At 43.7% G+C, this 18,960-nt stretch overlaps 1 protein-coding gene across 1 annotated transcript in view; it reads right to left on the bottom strand.

Annotated features, from left to right (window-relative positions):
* Positions 1–4,631, bottom strand: part of PPEF2 (protein phosphatase with EF-hand domain 2) — a 70,300-nt gene extending 65,669 nt beyond the window's left edge. The window contains exon 1 of the mRNA XM_089652308.1: positions 4,478–4,631. The gene's annotated coding sequence lies outside the window, so the exon portion shown is untranslated. The remainder of the gene's footprint in view (positions 1–4,477) is intronic.
* Positions 4,632–18,960: the final 14,329 nt, after the last annotated feature.

Below are 18,960 nucleotides of genomic sequence, written 5' to 3'. Positions count from 1 at the left end.
AGATGGATACTTGTACACAGCTCAATTCAAAAGGCCCATATAACAGAAGAACAAATCCTCCATAGTGTAAAACTGCTTTATTGAATACTAAATAGCTTAAAACAAATTTTGCACTCACATTTCAGCAGATGTAAACAGGCATAACCCATGTGTGGGTGTATAGAGATGAAACGGGGTGTTCAAAGATGGCGCCGTGCCGGAAGTGCGTCACGCTGGAAATTACATCACCACGCTGTACCGTTGACGCGTTGCGTCACGTTGACACGTGACCCTAGGGGTCGCTGAGTGGACGTGAGAGGCCATTGCAGCCATTCTTATCAGCACCTACCGTTGTGTCACGGTTTTTGCATGATTCAGAAGACTGAAGCACTTCAGCTGTGTTCACGTATGTGTTCACATCCATTGGACTTTGTACATTTGTGTTAATTTATATGCGTTTCATGAGCACTTCATTTGTCTTTATCCCTCCACAGGGATTCACGTATTCATAGGTTTTAGTCCCAGCTGTGGGGACTAAGGGTCACTGGTCTATTTATCCCTCATTGGGATTGGCTTCACTATATGCTAGTCACCTATTAGGTCTTTTTTACCTTGTTTGTTTTGAGCACTCAGTGTCACGTATTTGTATATGGTATTTGTATTACATTTAAGTTTGCATTGCAGTCTACTCATCCAAAATCTGTATCAAACCTCACAAATGTTCTTTTGCCTGAATAGGCACAAATTCCCACAGACACACTCCAAAATCTTGTTGGAAACCTTCCCAGAAAAGTGGAGGCTGTTATAGCTATAAAGGGGGGTCAATTCTGTGATCATACCCATGGTTTTGGAAGGGGATGTTCAGCAAGCTTTTATAGGTGTGATGTCCAAGTGTGCACACATTTTTGGCCATATAGTGTATGCTGCTGTATATGACTGATTGCTAGATTCCAGAGATCCAGACTCACACCAAACTCCCTGTTGGATTACTTGCTGCAGAGACTCTCCCTTGGCTCTCGGTGTTGGACTTTAAGTGTGTTGTTCCTTCCGTGTCGCCCTGGACTGGCGTATTCACCCTTCCTGCGAACTCCTCTATTCGGTGACTGTCATCTGTTTGCATCAATAAAGCTTTGTGCGTTTGTCATCTACTCTGTGTGTTCTGTCCTGCCTACGCTCCGTCACAGGGGTCAATTCTATGTTCATGCCCATGGTTTTGGAAGGGGATGTTTAGCAAGCTTTTATAGGTGTGATGTCCAAGTGTGCACACATTTTTGGCCATTTAGTGTATGCTGCTGTATATGAGTGGTTATTTTAGCATTCAAATCTGTAAAATAATAAGTCATGTTCCTACAATATATCTTATTTATGAGGGAAATAACTAGTGGTATGTTCTATGAATCCTGTCTTAATTCATGATTTCATCATCACATCTATGTATACGGCCAAAAATACGTGGACACCCCTCCAGTTGTTTCCAGTATATGGACAATCTCGTTTAGGTGTTTTCGGTGAAGAGTACTATTAATGCAACAGCATACCAAGACATTTTAGATATTTTACACTTCCATCCTAGTGGCAACAGTTTTAAGGCTGTTCTCTTTCAGCAGGACTCTACCTCTGTACACAAAACCAGTTGAGCGTTCCGCCTTTATTACCCCATTCGGCCTGTATGAATTCCTCTTCATGCCCTTCGGCATGAAAAACACCCCCGCCACCTATCAACGGGTCGTGGACCAGCTACTAGAGGGATGTCAAGAGTTCACGTGCGCCTACCTAGATGACATAGCCATCTTTAGCAACACATGGGAGGAGCACCTGGCCCACGTGGGGGCCATCCTAGACCGCATCTGCAGGGCCAGGCTGACAGTGAGACCAGACAAGGGCCAGTTGGGAATGGCTGAGGTACAGTACCTCGGGCACAGAGTAGGGGGGGGCACTGAAACCTGAACCAGCCAAGGTTCAGGCCGTTTATGACTGGCCCACCCCCCAGACCAAGAAGCAAGTGATGGCCTTCCTTGGCACTGCCGGATATTACCGTAAATTTGTTCCTAATTTCAGCTCCACGGCCCAGCCCCTGTCCGACCTGACCCAAAAGAACAGTCCCCGGATGGTGACTTGGACCTCGGCCTGTGAATCCGCCTTCCGTGACCTCAAAGCTGCGCTGGCGAGCAACCCCATCCTGGCCGCCCCTGACCACAACAGACGCTTCCTTGTGCAGACAGACGCCTCCACCTACAGCCTAGGGGCTGTCCTCAGCCAATTCATCGAGGCTGGGGAGGAATATCCCGTCGCTTTCCTCAGCTGCAAACTACTGGACCGGGAAGTTGCCTATGCTACGGTGGAGAAGGAATGTCTGGCCATAGTCTGGGCCCTAAAGAAACTAGAGCCCTACCTGTACGGCCAGGAGTTCACCATCGTCACTGATCACAACCCCCTCACATGGCTGAACCGGGGGTTCGGGGACAACGGGCGCCTCCTTAGGTGGAGCCTCGCCCTCCAGCCTTATAATTTCAACATTCGATATAGACGGGGAAGCCAACACCAAAATGCAGATGGCCTTTCTCGCCAACAAGATCCACAGTAGCTAAGTCAGGGCCCACAAGTGCCTTCAAGGGAACCCAGTTGGGTACCCCTTGCCGGCACTTGTGAAATGGAAGGGGGAGGAGTGTCACAGCTGCCCCCCCCTCTCAGCCCTTCCTCTGTCCCTGCTCTATCTCTGCAGTCTCTCATCCGTGCCCCTCCCCCCTCCTGAAAAGATGAAAGGCATTCCTAAGGCCAGCTAAAGCCACGTTACCTTCCCCCTGGTTGCCTAGGTGACTAGGGGGGTCCGACCAGTTTTAAGAAGCTGATGCAGAGCTCCCGAGGTATTCACCGCTGGGTAGCTGACAGAAGGAGCCCAATAGCTGCGGCCGGGACCTTCGTGGCCAGGCTTGGCAGAGACCCAAGTCTGCCTAGGATCCCCCCTTCTTCCAGAGCTGGGGAAGATTGATTGCTAGACTCCAGAGATCCAGACTCACACCAAACTCCCTGTTGGATTACTTGCTGCAGAGACTCTCCCTTAGCTCTCGGTGTTGGACTTTAAGTGTGTTGCTCCTTCCGTGTCACCCTGGACTGGCGTATTCACCCTTCCTGCGAACTCCTCTATTCGGTGACTGTCATCTGTTTGCATCAATAAAGCTTTGTGCGTTTGTCATCTACTCTGTGTGTTCTGTCCTGCCTACGCTCCGTCACAGGGGTCAATTCTATGTTCATGCCCATGGTTTTGGAAGGGGATGTTTAGCAAGCTTTTATAGGTGTGATGTCCAAGTGTGCACACATTTTTGGCCATTTAGTGTATGCTGCTGTATATGAGTGGTTATTTTAGCATTCAAATCTGTAAAATAATAATTCATGTTGCTACAATATATCTTATTTATGAGGGAACGAACTAGTGGTATGTTCTATGAATCCTGTCTTAATTCATGATTTGTGAACCATGTTAAAGGCTTTACAATATAAGACAAGCGGTAAACTTCTCTATTGGAGGTTTCCCATACCTACAGAAATACTATATCCTGTGCTGCTACAAGGAGACCATGGACAACCAATTGCCAAATTTGCTTAATTGAAGCCCTTGTGAATGTCATAAAATATTTTCTATTTTTAACTCTCTCCTTTGGGAACTAATCATATTAAAAAACAAACTTGCAACAGATTTAGATTTTTCCATTAATTTTCTGTTTGTTCCAGGAGGCTACAAATATATTTTATTTTTGAAAGAACTATGTTAATATATTATGAATGAATATGTTTATCTGTTGAGCGCTACCATAGAATTTCATAAATTTTACAAATATTAAATCAGAGCCCTCAAAAATTTACTGAAAAATACAAAGCGATTTTGACTTCACCTTTATATGTAATACAAATCTAATAAACTATATATTGAACATACTAAATGAAATACCTATATTTCCAAAACAGTCTAGTAAACATAATAAACACTAACTAAAAAATGTAGTTTGATGTGGAATATATTTCTTGTAAATGTAGTGTTCATCATTTGTTCTGATCTGGTAGATCCTTAACCTCTATCAAACCTCAAAACCAATGCAAATATATTTTATAAACGTTAAGGATTTGTTAACATCTGATAAAATCTAATGCATTTTTAACTGCAGTAAGAAAGCATATGCAAGAAAAATGAATATATTTCTATAAGCCTAGTTTACAGCATTGTGGTGCTTTCATGTGCATTTAACAAATGTACAGCATGATGCATTTTTTCACACAAACCCAGTAAAAAACCCCATAAATAATGCTTAAAAATGCACTGCAAATGTAACAAAAACACTGCAAATGCAATGCAAAAACACACGCAAAACTGCACACTGAAAGCAGGGATATGAGTGTATGTGAGACTATAAGCATTAACATGTAATTGTCCTATTAATTTTAACAATGAACTATTCTGTATTTGTCAAGCACTGTTTTTAAACAAATGACAAGAAAAACATACCTTCCTTTAAGCTTTTTCACACCAGCACTATTTTTTCAAGATCCCCCAATGCTGTAAGAGGAAATTTGTGTAGCTGAAAGAGAAATATTCAGCATAATCTTGAAAAATCATCATTATCAAGGCTATAGGTTTCATCTGCTGGGCAAAGCGCACCTTTGGTTTATTTACAAAACTGCAGAGCTATGTTAGCCCATGTGACTCTTAAGATACTGAAAGGATCTGCAATGGATTAGGATTATACAGGGCTCTGAAATAAATACTCTGCAGACTTTTCCTTAATAGCTATGTAGTGCCACATTGAGTAAGCATTACTTCTGCTGGTAATGCACAGAAAACACTGCAAGGCTGAAAAAAGCACACTGTAATTTTAGCATACCATAACACACATCCTTTTTTTGGCCAGTTTTAACCAAAATGTAACCAAAAATGGTATTAGCAGTTAGATAAAGACATATTGGTTTTTAACAGTTTCCAAATCTTGCAGCAAATTTGCAGAGTTTTTAGATGCTGATCAGTAGAAAGTGGTGCAGCTCATTCACACTTTACAGATTGGATTTACCTGCATTACCCTGCATAAATTCAAGCTTCTGCAGTATTTGATTTTAGGCCATAATGCCCGACTCCAACCTACATTACAAAAGGTGCTCCAGCGGGATTAAAAAAAAAAAAAAGAGGGCATCCAACTGCCTAAAAAAGGGCAAGAGTTGAGAGCTAACCTATCACAGCTTGTACTTTGTCAAGACAGGGGAGAGAAATTTCCTTTGGATGATTCAAAGCAGTATATAAAAAGGAAGGACAATATCCTGATTAAGGTGGAAAGAAGAGGCTACCTTAGGGAGGAAAGAGACTTTAGGCCTCAAAACAATCTTGTCCATGTGTAACATTAGGAAGGGCTCCCATATAGGACAAATCTACTAACTCAAAGACCATCTGTGCAAAGGTGATAGTGACAAGAAAGATCATCTTGCGAGAATGGTCAGATAAAAAAATATTCCTACTAAGTTCAAAAGGTAGCTCCTGAGGAACCAAGAGACTCAGAAGTCCTGAAGAGACACAGGAGATTGGTTAAAAAGAGAAATGTGTGTGACACTGAACAAAAGCCTTAACTAGGTAGTGAGAGGCCAAGAGTCTCTGAAATAGAATGACCAAGGCCTAGATTTCATGGTACTTAAAACCAGATGCTGATCTAGACCAAAGTGAAGGAAGGATAGAATATGTCTCACAGAGTTCTTTCTAGGATGAAAGTTCCTTGTCTCACGCCAAATAAAACAGGCATTCCAGGTGCGATGGTAAAATTAAAATTTTCACGCAGGTAAAACATATTTTTGGAGTGTGGTAGAAAACCCACACAAGCACAGGAAGAACATGCAAACTCAAGGCAGGTGGTGCCATAGCTGGGATTTGAACCAATGACCCTAGTGCTGCCAGGCTGATTTGCTAACCATTTAGTCACTGAGCTGCCTGTTAAATCCAGAGACCAAAAGGCAGGTAGGAAAATTGGTGCTTGGGATTGAAGATCTAAATGAGCTGGAAAGGCCTATTGAGAGCCTGCCAGGAATCTGAGTATATCTGAATAGCGGGTCCTCCTGGGACAATTCGATACAATGAGAATCACCAGAATGCTCTTCATCCTGATCCTATGGAGCAGATGATAAAGAATCTGGAGAGAAGGAATGACATAGATCAGGTTAGACTTATCCCAGGGGATCAACAGAATGTCCATTGTAATGGCTTGAGGGGGCCTGGACCTGATAAAAAAACTGACCAGTTTGGTGTTGATCCACACCCAGCATCCCCCACCTGCAGAAATGGGCTTGAAACACCTTTGGACAGAGTCCATTCCCCAGGATCCAGACAGTGACAACTGAGAAAGTCCACTTGACAATTATCCAAACCTGGATTGTGAATGGCAGACAGGACTGGAATGTGCCATTTTGCGGAAGGGAGAACATAGTCTGCTTCCTTTTGAGCGGCACAACTTCTGGTGCTTCCTTGATGCGGGCCATAGACATGGCATTGTCTGACTGGATTCTCTTTGGGTGTTTTCGCAATGGAGGAATCAAATGCTGAAGGGACATTTGAATTGCTTGAAACATGCCTCCAACAACAACCAAGTCCCCTGTGCCAAGAGGACATCTAGTACTGTGCCACAGCCTGACAGGCTGGCATATGTTGTGGGACATCACAAACGATCAAAAATTTCCCAGAACACTTATCAGCTAACCTGCAAAAAAGAAAACAAATAGACCCTGTCTAACAATTCACATTTAAAAAAGGGTTTAGTTGCACACATTTGCAAATATACGTGGAAGCCACAGTGCCTACTCCAAGGCTCCTCTGTTTACTGCAGTCTAAAAGCAATACTAAAGGTTCTTTTTTTTTTGTAAAATAACAAACATATCTATACTTACCTACTGTGTGCAGTGGTTTTGCACAGAGCAGCCTAGATCCTCCTCTTGTCGGGTCCCCTGTAGGCTCTCCTGGCTCCTCCTTTGTGTCGGGTGCCCCCATAGCAAGCAGCTTGCTATGGGGGCACCTCCTGCTCTGTGTGTCCATTCACACACAGAGCCATGGCTTGGCCCCAACCCCTCTCTCTCCTCAGGCTGACTGGCTGTGATTGACAGCAGCGGGAGCTAATGGTTCCTGCTTGCTGTCTCGGCCAATGAGGAGGCAGAGGCCCGGGACAGCTAAGGCTGTCATTTACATCGCTGAATCTCAATGGGGCTCAGGTTAATATTGAGGGGGCTGGGGACACTGCTGCACACAGAAGGTTTTTTACCTTCATGCATAGAATGCATGTAAGTAAAAAACCTTGAGCCTTTACAACCACTTTAACTCAACATTTTTGAGAGTCTACAGGTTAGAGCATATATAGCAGTGGATAAATTAAGGGCAGGTTTGCCTAGAGGGAGCCTACTCCTCCTTTAAGGCACAGGGAGGCACTGAATGCCTAGCAAGAGCACAATGGTTCCTGAAGGCATCCAGTATGTCCGCATGCCAAATCCAGCAAACAAGTTACACAATAAAATGGCAACCACCCCAATTTATAACTAGCCTTTGCAATAAGTTACATATTGAAGGGCAATGCACATCACAAACAATCAAACATTTCCCAGGCATTTAGAAAACCCAAAAAACAATTCCCGACATATAACCTCATTAAACAAATTGTGGAACATATCTAAACAGCTACAGTGCGTCCCGGAATTTGCAAAGTATAGTCCTATATCACATAATGGCACCTTTGAGGAATTGGCAAAAATAAAGCAGAGCGCCTGATGGAGAGAGTTTGGGGTGACACACCTCCACCATATATTTAAAGATGGAGTTTTGTTACCCTTCTCTACAATGCAGGAAAGTTTATCCTTACCTCCACACATGTATTATTATTACATACAGCTGAGACATGTAGTAATAGTACAGGGGGGCACAGGTGGATAGAATATATCACCCACCTAAGTGTTCAATTTAATCCAGTCTGTTGACAGCGCTAAAGGTTGAATGTTATAATATGATACTTCCTGAATTTCCTAAAGGCCATCCATTCAATGCAACAGCACAATGGGAAAAGATTATAGGCCCGCTTATGGGAGACCCATGGGATGAGTCATTTTAATCTGTGGTGATATGCCCCCCTAATGTAGCTCAGAAGATGTCCCACTTATATATTGAGAACACAGTACACTCCACTATGACTTTACAAAATGGGTACCCTAAATTACACACTTTCCTGTAGAAGCACGAGAGATCATGATGACTTGATCAGTCTATTATTGGCGTGACACCCCTATTAGAAGGGGATGGTGGATAAACTCAATAGGTTGTTTTAAGATAATGTGCCACTAGACCCCAAATGCTGCCTTCTAGGTATTCTTGGTGAGGTGCTACCCGAAGAATTCACAAAGAAAGAATTAACTTGCCCTTTTCCAGGCCCATAAACTAGTTCTGCAGTTCTGGAAATGCCATGACCTACCCTTTCACAAGGCTTGAGTGACTAATGTAGGTAATGATCTTTCAATAGAACACCATATATACCAACATAGAGGTTTTCCTGGTAAATTTGAGAAAGTGCGAGGACCCGTGGCTTGATACTTCGAGAACATATACACATGAGATTGTTACAATGCCCAGGAGGGCAGAGACAATGTACAGTATTTGGTCCATCTTTTAATGTATCTTGTAGCCCCACCTTTTGTTCTCTTTTATTCTATATTTGAAGCTACTCTTGTTTATTTAGATGACAGCAAATCCCATGGAAATGTCTTTTTTTCTTGGTATGGTTTTACTGCTCTTGAATGCCACAATCTGTTCAGTAAAGCTTAACTTAATTAAAAACAAATCCAGCACACCGGCATGTGGGAACTTTCCATATTTCCTTAACTTTCCTACAGCTTTCCTAACCCCATCATTGGATTGTAAATTCACCACGCCAGGGTGTGAAACTGGGACTGGCACAGCCTCAAAGGAAACCATTAATACCAAGACCCTGATGCAGGCATGAAGATAGGGCTTTCCCCTGGACCTGAAGAGTCTGGACATGAGAGCAGACGAACAGACGTTTGTATGGAGGCAGGAAGATTCTGCACAGGACCATGTCTAAAGTCAGACCCAGCTACTCCAATCTGTGAGACTGGTCCAGCGATGACTTCCTCAGATTGAGGATTTAACTGAAGCTCCACTGTCTGGTAAATATGGGCTTACAGAGAAAGGGAGGACTGATCTATTAACAAGAGTTCTTCCAGGTACCCCACAACATGAAAATTCTAAGTGCAGAGCAGAGCCAAGAACAGGACAAGCACCTTGGTGAATATCCAGGGGGTCGCAGAAAGGCCAAAGGGGAGGGTGATGAATTGGTAATTCATATTGTCCATTGAAAAAAGCAGATAGAGTTGATGAGAAATAAAGAAAGTAATGTGCAAGTAATGATATTGGATGTCTATTGAGGCTAGAAAATCCCCTGGAAGGAGGGAAGATATTATCAACCCTGAAGTTTCCATGTGGAACAACTAGGAACAAATTGAGAGTCTTCAGATCCAGAATGGGCTGGACTCCTCCATTTGGTTTGGTATTTGTGAAAATGTTCAAGTAGAACATTGGCTTGAAAAATATTATTCTGCTGGTGCAGTTGCACTGACGCATTGAGACAAGATCTGCTGGACAGAAACACGCAGATCTGCCCACCAAAGGGAGAGAGTGGTGAGTTTGAAAGCATGAAGCAAAGAGGAGGCAGAATGTGATTCTGCATATTATAACGCCTGAAAATGACACTCTGGAGACAAGTTTTTTTCTAGGTCCAGAAGGTCAATAGATGTCTCCCTACTCTGAAAATGGGGTGTCCCATTACTGAGAAAGAGTCTCAGAACCAGATTTGGCTGGTTTATAGGGCCATGTCTTCTTACACAAGTAAATTTTGGTCTTAGATTTGTAACTGGAAGACTAAGAGGAAAGAAAAAAAGCTTTTTACCCTCAATCGGGGAAATCCTATTGGTAGAGGCAGAGACCTTTTTTCTTTAATCTCCACAATATACTTCACCTTCACCATCAAAGGATAACCGCTCAAGGCACTTCTTGCATGGGAACTCAGATCACCAGCATTTAAGCCAAAGGATCCTATGCATGCAGATGAAGAGAAAAATCATCCCCAAGATTTAACAAAGTGTGTCTGCCAAACCATTCACACAGTAGCATTGGGCCATAAGTAAAAGGTCTTAAATGACTGTGGCACTCGTTTGGATGGAACTAGGATCTTGGGCTATGAGTTTAGTCCAGACAGAAATTGTATGGCAGACTGCCGTAAAAGCAACCACAGGTTGCATGGCCAGACACTTTACAGAGGGCCTCTAACTTCGTCTGCTGGGACCTTGAACACAGGATTATGCTTCACAGGGGCTGTGGAGGTCTTGTCAAAACCGGAAATGGCAGTATCTACCACAGGAACACAGGCCAGTCTCCATACAGGCTCAACTAGAAAGTGGACCAGGGAAGTCTTACCTGGTTTAGGTATTTTAAGGGACTTCATACTGAATACCTTGGGGTGAGCAGACTCGGGCTGCTCTAATGCTAAGCAGAAGCATAAAACGTCAATAAGGATAGCTATGGTATCCTGAATATTGCATGAAATCTCTGCTATAGGTGTGTAATCCTGATCCATTTCCTCAGAAAGAGAGGGATCATTCTCAACTATCACCTTCTCCTCAGGGAATGTGCCTGGCTCAATGGCAAAGTCAATGATTGATTCAGGATGGGATGTTGAAAGGAAGGGACATGGGTGTGGCCTCTGCTATCTGCAGCCTCAAAAAGGTCCAAATTTATTTCCATGATATCTAACATTGTGGCAGAAGAGTCCTTTCTGCACAGGAAAGAGGAAGCTTGGGTGGCAGATAGGGCAGTAGAATGTCCAGAGGAAGTCAGGGGGTCAGATTCGGGGCAACAGTAAGTGTAAAGGGTACTAGGGCACAGAGTAAATAAACCACCACCACCACCACCTCTGTTGGAGTGGGATGGTGGTTTTATCCAATGGGGTTGATTTCCTAAAGACAAATAGGTTCTTTACTTTGCAAGTGAAGTTGTACTTTGAAAGGGTCTTTGCCCAGAGATTAGTGATTGACATGATGCTCTGCTAACTTCCATCATTCAATCACATGAAAGATCATCATGATTTTTTTTTCCTTGCACGCGATTTGGTATTCTTTGTAAGTGCAAACTTCACCACATTCAGCTAAGCTCTGGGGCACATTCTTTTGCAAAGTGCAACTTCCCTTGCAAATTGAACATCTTATTTGCCTTTAGTAAATCAGCTCCCTGTTTTGTTCATGATATGAGCAGCTTACATTCAGACCCCCTATTTTCAGATTTGTTACATTGCAGCCTGATTCTACAGTTGTTTAAATTAAATTTTTTTCTCTAATTAATCTACACTCAGTACCCCATATTGATAAAGTGAAAACAGAATTTTAGAAATGTCTGTTAATTTATTAAAAAGAAAAAACTGAAATATCACATGTACTTAAGTATTCAGACCCTTTACTCTTTAAGCACCCTTTAAGCACCTTTAGCAGCAATTACAGCCTTGGGTCTTTATGGGTGACCTGACAAGCTTTGTACACCTGGATTGGGGGATTTTCTGCCATTCTTCTTCACAAATCCTCTCAAGCTTAGTCAGGTTGGATGGGGACCCATTTTCAGGTGTCTCCAGAGATGTTCAATCGGGCTCAAGTCAGGGCTTTGGCTGGGGCACTCTAGGACATTCATAGAGTTTTCCATAAGCCACTACTGTGTTGTCTTTGCTGTGTGCTTAGGAACATTGTCATGTTGAAAGGTGAGAGAACCGAAAACGAATCTGAGGTTGATACTGTTTGAGAGCGAGGCTGGAGTGGAAACCGAGGGTCGGAGTGGTGCTATATTACCCATCATGGATGTGTTTGGGGTTAATCTCTAAAGTGCTGCTAGCTTTTCAATAGATTGAGAGCCCAACAGCTCCTGCAAGAGTTCCTACTTACTCTTGGTTGTCACCAGGATTTCTGAAGTGTCTCTTCTTCCTCTGAATCTCACTGGATGAGTGGTTGCTTGGAAGCACTTTTCATTTATTTGTGAACTTTATTTGACGATGTTTACACAAGAACTTGATTTTTAATTATCACTTCTTCTTTATTGTACTATTATTTTTTGTATAGCGCTGCACTTTTTGTATTGCATATTTTGACCTGTTCTAGCTGCTTTTTTTTTTTATTTAATTCTAGTACAGAAATTCACTTGGTTTTATTGGCTATGTTGGAAGGTGAACCTTTGACCCAGTCAGAGGTCCTGAGTGCTATGGAACAGGTTTTCATTGAGGATATCTCTGTACTTTGCTCGATTCAGCTTTCCCTCAACCCTGACCAGTCACCCAGTCCCCGCTGCTGATAAACATCCCAACAGCATAATGCTGCCACCACCATGCTTCACTGTTGGGATGGTATTGGGCAGGTATTGAGTGGTGCCTGATAATGTTTAGAATTGAGGCCAAACAGTTCAATCTTGGTTTCATCAAACCAGAGCATCTTGTTCCTCTCAGTCTGAGAGTCCTTCAGGTACTTTTTTGCAAACTCCAAGGGAGCTCTCATGTGTTGGGAAGAGGATTCTGTCTAGCCACTCTGCCATAAAGCCCAGATTGGTGGAGGACATCAGATTCTTGGTCACCTCTCTTCCTTAGGCCCTTCTACCCCGATTGCTCAGTTTGGCTGGGTGAACAGCTCTTGGAAGAGTTCTAGTTGTGCCAAACTTCTTCCGTTTGAGAATTATGAAGGCCACTGTGCTCTTGGAAACCTTCAGTGCAGGGGAATTTTATTTTGTAGCCTTCCCCAGATCTGTGCCCTGCAATAATCATGTCTGCAGGTAGTTCCTTTGACCTCATGGCTTTTGCTGTGATACAGTATGCATTGTCAGCTGTGAGGCCTTTTATAGAGAGGTGTATGCCATTCAAAATCATGTCCAATAAATTTAATTTACAATGGGTGGACTCCAATCAAGGTGTACAAACATCTCAGTAGCGATCAAGAGAAATGGGAGACACCTGAACTCTTTGTTGTTGCAAAGGGTCTTAATACTTATGCCAATGAGATATTTCAGTATTTAATTGTTCATAAATTTGCAAACATTTCTAAAATTCCGTTTTCACTATGCCATTATGGGGAACTGAGTGTAGATTAATGAGAAAAAAATGAACTTAAACAACTATAGTATGAGGCTGAAACATAACAAAATTGAAAAAGTGAATGGGCTCTGAATATTTTATGAACACACTATGTACATGTAGTCAGCACGTTTGATTGCTACTATCTCTTGTGACTTTGTTTGTAGGTGCTGTAACTTTCACGAAAACCAATCAATATATACTTATTGGAATTGATTTTAATCAAAAACATGTAGCAGAATACATTTTGGCCAAAATTTATGAAGAAATTAGATTTCTTAATTGTTTTATTGGATAGGTTTTATAGCAGAAAGTAAAGTATAGAAATAAAAAATATTGTTTTTTTTTCAAAACTTTTCAGTGTTTTTTTGTTTGTAGAGCAATGAATTAAACACCCAGTGGTGATAAAATACCACCAAAAGAAAGCTCTATTTGTTTGAAAAAATGATGTAAATTTATTTTGGGTACAGTGTTGCATGACCGCGCAATTGTCAGTTAAAGTAGCGCAGTGCTGAATTGCAAAAATGGCCTGGTCATGAAGTGGGGCAAATCTTCTGGAGCTCAAGTGGCTAATATATTAGTGTTTTATATTTTAAAAATAGTGTAACGCTGTTCATGTACCCCATGCACAATATAACATGATTGTATCAGAGTTATTTAGAAAGGTACATGGTGATTTATTTTTTATATTGTTCAGAGTGTACATGAATAGCACTATACTATTTTGCACATATACCTAAGTTCTGAGCTGGTGAATAAACAGAGGTAGGAGCAGCTTTTCAATTAGTTTATAGGACACTGGTTTGAAAGGCAGAATGGAAAATTTATTTTATTTTTATTTTAATAGTATTTTTGAGCATTTTTCCAGCAGAAAAAAATCACTAAAACGGTATTACCAGCATTTTTTATCCAGCGCTTTTTCCAGTGTTTTTTTAGCTAAAAAAAAATGCTAGTGTGCATGGAGCCTTACTCCCTCTTTTGATTTGCATACATAGACCCACAGTCCATCTGACGCTTGACTACCCTTGACCACAACTGGCCGAACAGAACTCTACCCATCCTGATCCTAAGCACGAGAACTCTTGTCACAGAAAGGTACAGCTACGGGATACGCCACTACACACCGACTATCTACAACCAAGCGCCCTGAGAGACTTTCCACCTCACTTGTCCGCCGCTTCCTCCCTAAAAGGCCACCTGTACTCCTCCTCCTCGTACTCTTCTCCTCCGTCCCCAAAATCTCTTCTATCTATCCCCCGCTCCTCCCAAACAACTATACATTGCACCCTCACTGCTTCTTTCTCTCCTCTACGGCTCTCCCCACCTCCTCCTGCTGCTCCACTCTCCCACTGCCCTGAACGCCACCAATGATAGAATCACACGCTCCTGTACATCTCGATCCCATGCCACCTTTCTTACCCTTCTTCTCCTGCTATCCCTATCTCCCCAAATCCTGGTCCTCCTCCACCTCACTCACCCACAAGGCACCTACCTACTTCCATAAACTGCCGCAACCCTCTCAACCTAATACCAGTCCCCCTGTTCCCCAAAACCACCCCTCCGTTTTCGTGTGCACTCCTGAACGCCCGTTCGGTTTGCAACAAACTTACCGCCATCCACAACCTCTTTGTCTCCCACTCCCTCAACCTCCTGGCGATCACCGAAACCTGGATCCAAACCACCGACTCTACCTCCCCTGCAGCACTCTCCTATGGAGGTCTCACCTGGACCCACTCACCCAGACCCAGCGGTCGAAAAGGTGGTGGGGTTGGTATGCTCCTGTCACTGCAGAGCACCTTTTAAGTCCTCCCAAACCCTCTCTCTCTATCCTTCTCCTCCTTTGAGGCCCACTGCATCCGACTGTTCTCTCCAATCCCCCTGAGGATTGCAGTAATCTATCGGCCCCCTGGACCCGTATCCCGCTTCCTCGACGACTTCTCCACCTGGTTACCCTTCTTTCTCCCCTCTGAGCTGCCTACCATCATCCTTGGGGACTTCAACATCCCTACCAACATCAATAGCCCGGCCACATGCCAACTCCTCCATCTAACCTCTTCTTTCGCACTCGCACAGTGCATACAGTCCTCCACCTACTCCGACGGGAACACTCTGACCTTGTGTTCTCTCATCTCTGCACACCCCACAACCTCACAAACACCCCTTTTCCCCTCTCTGACCACAACCTCATCACCTTCTCCGTCTCCTCGTCTTCTTACACCTACCCCTCCAAATGTCAAACCATCACCAGCGGAAACCTCCACAACCTGAACCCTGCCCCCTTCCACTCTGCGGCTGACCAACTTTACGACAGTATCCTTCCCCTGTCCTGCCCTGACCTGGCCACTACTGTCTATAACAACTCGCTGTCAGCCGCTCTTGACTCCTTAGCACCCCTAACCACACGAAATATTAGACCCCGACCGCTTCAACGCTGGCAGAATGACCACACCAAAAACCTCAAGCGACGCAGTCGCGTGCTAGAGTGACTATGGCGCAAAACCAGATCCCAGCAAGCGTTCACTCAATACAAAGCCGCCTTCCTGACCTACACGTCCTCCCTCCATGCTGCCAAGCAAGCCTACTTTGTAACCCTCATCAATACCCTCTCCTCCAGCCCTCGCCGGCTCTTTTCCACCTTTAATTCCCTGCTCTCTCCGCCCCCACCTCCACCCAGTACCTCACTCACCGCCCACGAGATTGCTAACCACTTCCAAAACAAGATCGACGCAATTCGTAGGGACATCACCACTGCTCAGACTTCCGCCCTACCTAGCATCCCTCACACGAAAACCCCCTCAACACTCCTCTCTTTCGACCTCGCCACTGTCCAGACCTCCACCCTGCGCAACATGCCTCATGCTAAAACCTCCTCAACACTCCTTTGACCACGTTACCACCAAAGAGGTCACTAAGGTCTTCTCTGAAGCTCGCCTTACCACCTGCCCCCTTGACCCTGTCCCCACACAACTCCTACGATCACCCTCCTCCTCCATCCTACGCTCCCTCACTCACATCTTTAATCTCTCCCTCTCTACTGGCAAATTCCCCTCCCCCCTGAAGCACGCGCACATCACTCCCATACTTAAAAAACCCTCCCTGGATCCCACCGACCTAAACAACCTTAGACTCATTTCCCTGCTGCCATTTTCATCTAAACTCCTTGAGCGCTTAGCCTATAATTGCCTAAGCTCCCACCTCACCGACAACAACCTCCTTGATCCCCTACAATCTGGCTTCCACCCTCTACACTCCACTGAAACCGCCCTACTCAAACTCACCAACGACCTGCTAACCGCCAAAGCCAATGGCCACTACTCAGTGCTACTACTCCTCGACCTCGACCAGCTTTCAACGTGGTCGACCACCCCCTCCTCCTCAAAAAACTATACTCTTTTGGCCTCAGAGACTCCGCTCTCTCCTGGCTCTCTTCCTATCTATCCCAACACTCCTTCAGTGTTACCTATAACACTGCCACCTCCCCCTCACTCCCCCTCTCTGTTGGGGTCCCCCAAGGCTCTGTCCTCAGGCCCCTTCTCTTCTCCGTCTATACCTTCTCCCTTGGCCAACTGATACACTCCCACGGCTTCTACTACCATCTCTATGCCGATGACACTCAAATCTATCTCTCTACCCCTCGCCTCACTCCTTCAGTCTCCGCCCGAATCACTAGCCTTCTGAACGACATATCAAACTGGATGTCACTCCACTTCCTGAAATTAAACCTTGCCAAAACCGAGCTCCTAGTTTTCCCACCAGCCCGCGCCCCCCCACCCGACCTCTCCATCACGACCAACAACGCCACCATCAGCCCCACCACACAAGCCAGAGTACTAGGTGTCATTCTAGACTCCAATCTGTCTTTCCAGCCCCAGATCCAATCACTGACAAATTCATGCAGACTCCACCTCTGCAACATCTCCAAAATAAGCACGTTCCTAACTCCAGGAACTACAAAGCAACTCATTCACTCCCTTATCATCTCCCGACTTGACTATTGCAACTCCCTCCTCGCCGGCCTACCCCAACACAGGCTATCCCCGCTTCAGTCTATCCTGAATTCTGCGGCCAGACTCATCCACCTTACCAACTGCTCCGTATCCGCCACTCCCCTCTGCCAATCCCTCCACTGGCTTCCGACTGCCCAACGCATAAAATTCAAAATATTAACATTAATGTACAAAGCTGTTCATAACACTGCCCCAAACTACATCACCGACCTGATATCCATCTACCACCCAAAACGCACTCTCCGCTCCTCACAAGACCTCCTACTCTCCAGTTCCCTGGTCTCCTCCTCCCATGCCTGTCTCCAGGACTTCTCCAGGGCTTCCCCCATCCTCTGGAACTCACTACCCCAATCCATCAGACTGTCACCTTCCCTCCTCACCTTCAGGCGCACCCTGGAAACCCATCTCTTCAGAGAAGCCTACCCCGCCCTCACCTAATTTGCTGATCTCCTCCGGTCTTCCCACCACTCCATCCCCCACAGCTATTTCCTCCTGTACCACTCTCCCCTCCTTCCTAGATTGTAAGCTCCAAGGAACAGGGCCCTCGAACCCCTCGTGTATTGTATTGTATTGTTACTGTTCTGTCTTGTGTACTGTCTCCCATTATAATGTACAGCGCTGAGCAAACCGTTGGCGCTATATAAATACTGTATAATAATAATAATAATATATATGAAATTGCCAATTTAAATTTAAATATAAAACACTTATCAGAGTTTTGCTGGATATGTACAATTTTGCCTCCCTTTTATGTGTATTTTGTTCTGTCATAGACAGTGTCAATCAGCCTGTACTGACTGGTCAGTTTGCAGCATTACTCATTACAGTTTGTTAATAATAGTCTACAGGCTTGTTTTCAATACTTTCAAAATTAAAACTATGTGTAAGAACTTGTCATAAAAACAGTTTTCTGATTTGTGATTTTACACATGCAGTACATGAGGACAGTGTGGGATTTATAAGGGCAACAGCTCTGGACCCCCTGACAGAAGGCCCCCCCATACAAAAATAGCATAAAACAGTATTACAAAATATATAAAATAATACAATATAAATAATAATAATAATAATAATACATTACTTTCTTTATTAAATGTATCTTGATAAATAATATTTTGCTTGCCATCATCTGTAAAAGTTTTTTACTCTGGACTGGTATATTGGGGTTGATTTACTAAAACTGGAGGGTGCAGAACTTCTAACTTCCTCTTGTTCAATTAAGCTTTGAAAACCTGGAAGCCAACTGATTTCTATGTAGAACTGCACCAGATTTAGCACTCTCCAGTTTTACTAAATCAACCCCTTTGCCTCCTTGATTTACTAATAGCAAATAGATTGTCCCCAAAAAAGTACCCTGGGCCCTCCAAGGTCTAAATCTGACCCTACCTGCGTAACTTGAGTCCCCGGGGGTTACAGGAAATATCCACTTTCACTTCACAGTGTATATTTACCTGTATGATGATGCGGTGTTAAAAAAATTAGGTCGCAGTCTTAATATCTGTTTATCCATGTGAAGTAAATCGTGTGAGTAAGCAGGTAACCATGCTTAAGACGCTATTAATACCAAAAGGTCAAGCACTGAACGTACCTACAGGTTCATAAATACAGCTGTCATTTTTTTAAATTAAAACTTTTTATATAGTATTGTTTATTTTGATACTGATTAATTATACAATAATATGGATTAAATTATAAATTTTGGGTATGTCCAAAATTGGTCCTGATTGCATTCCGATAGTTGACTCTGATAATTTAAAGTGACACTGGTTTTAAAAAAATCTGTCCAAATATGTACTCTTAACTCA

Source organism: Staurois parvus, unplaced genomic scaffold, assembly GCF_062004578.1.
Source record: "Staurois parvus isolate SC_StPar_1 unplaced genomic scaffold, SC_StPar_1.0 ptg000679l, whole genome shotgun sequence".
Taxonomy (NCBI): Eukaryota; Metazoa; Chordata; class Amphibia; order Anura; family Ranidae; genus Staurois; species Staurois parvus.
This window is presented reverse-complemented; position numbering and strand designations above follow the sequence as displayed.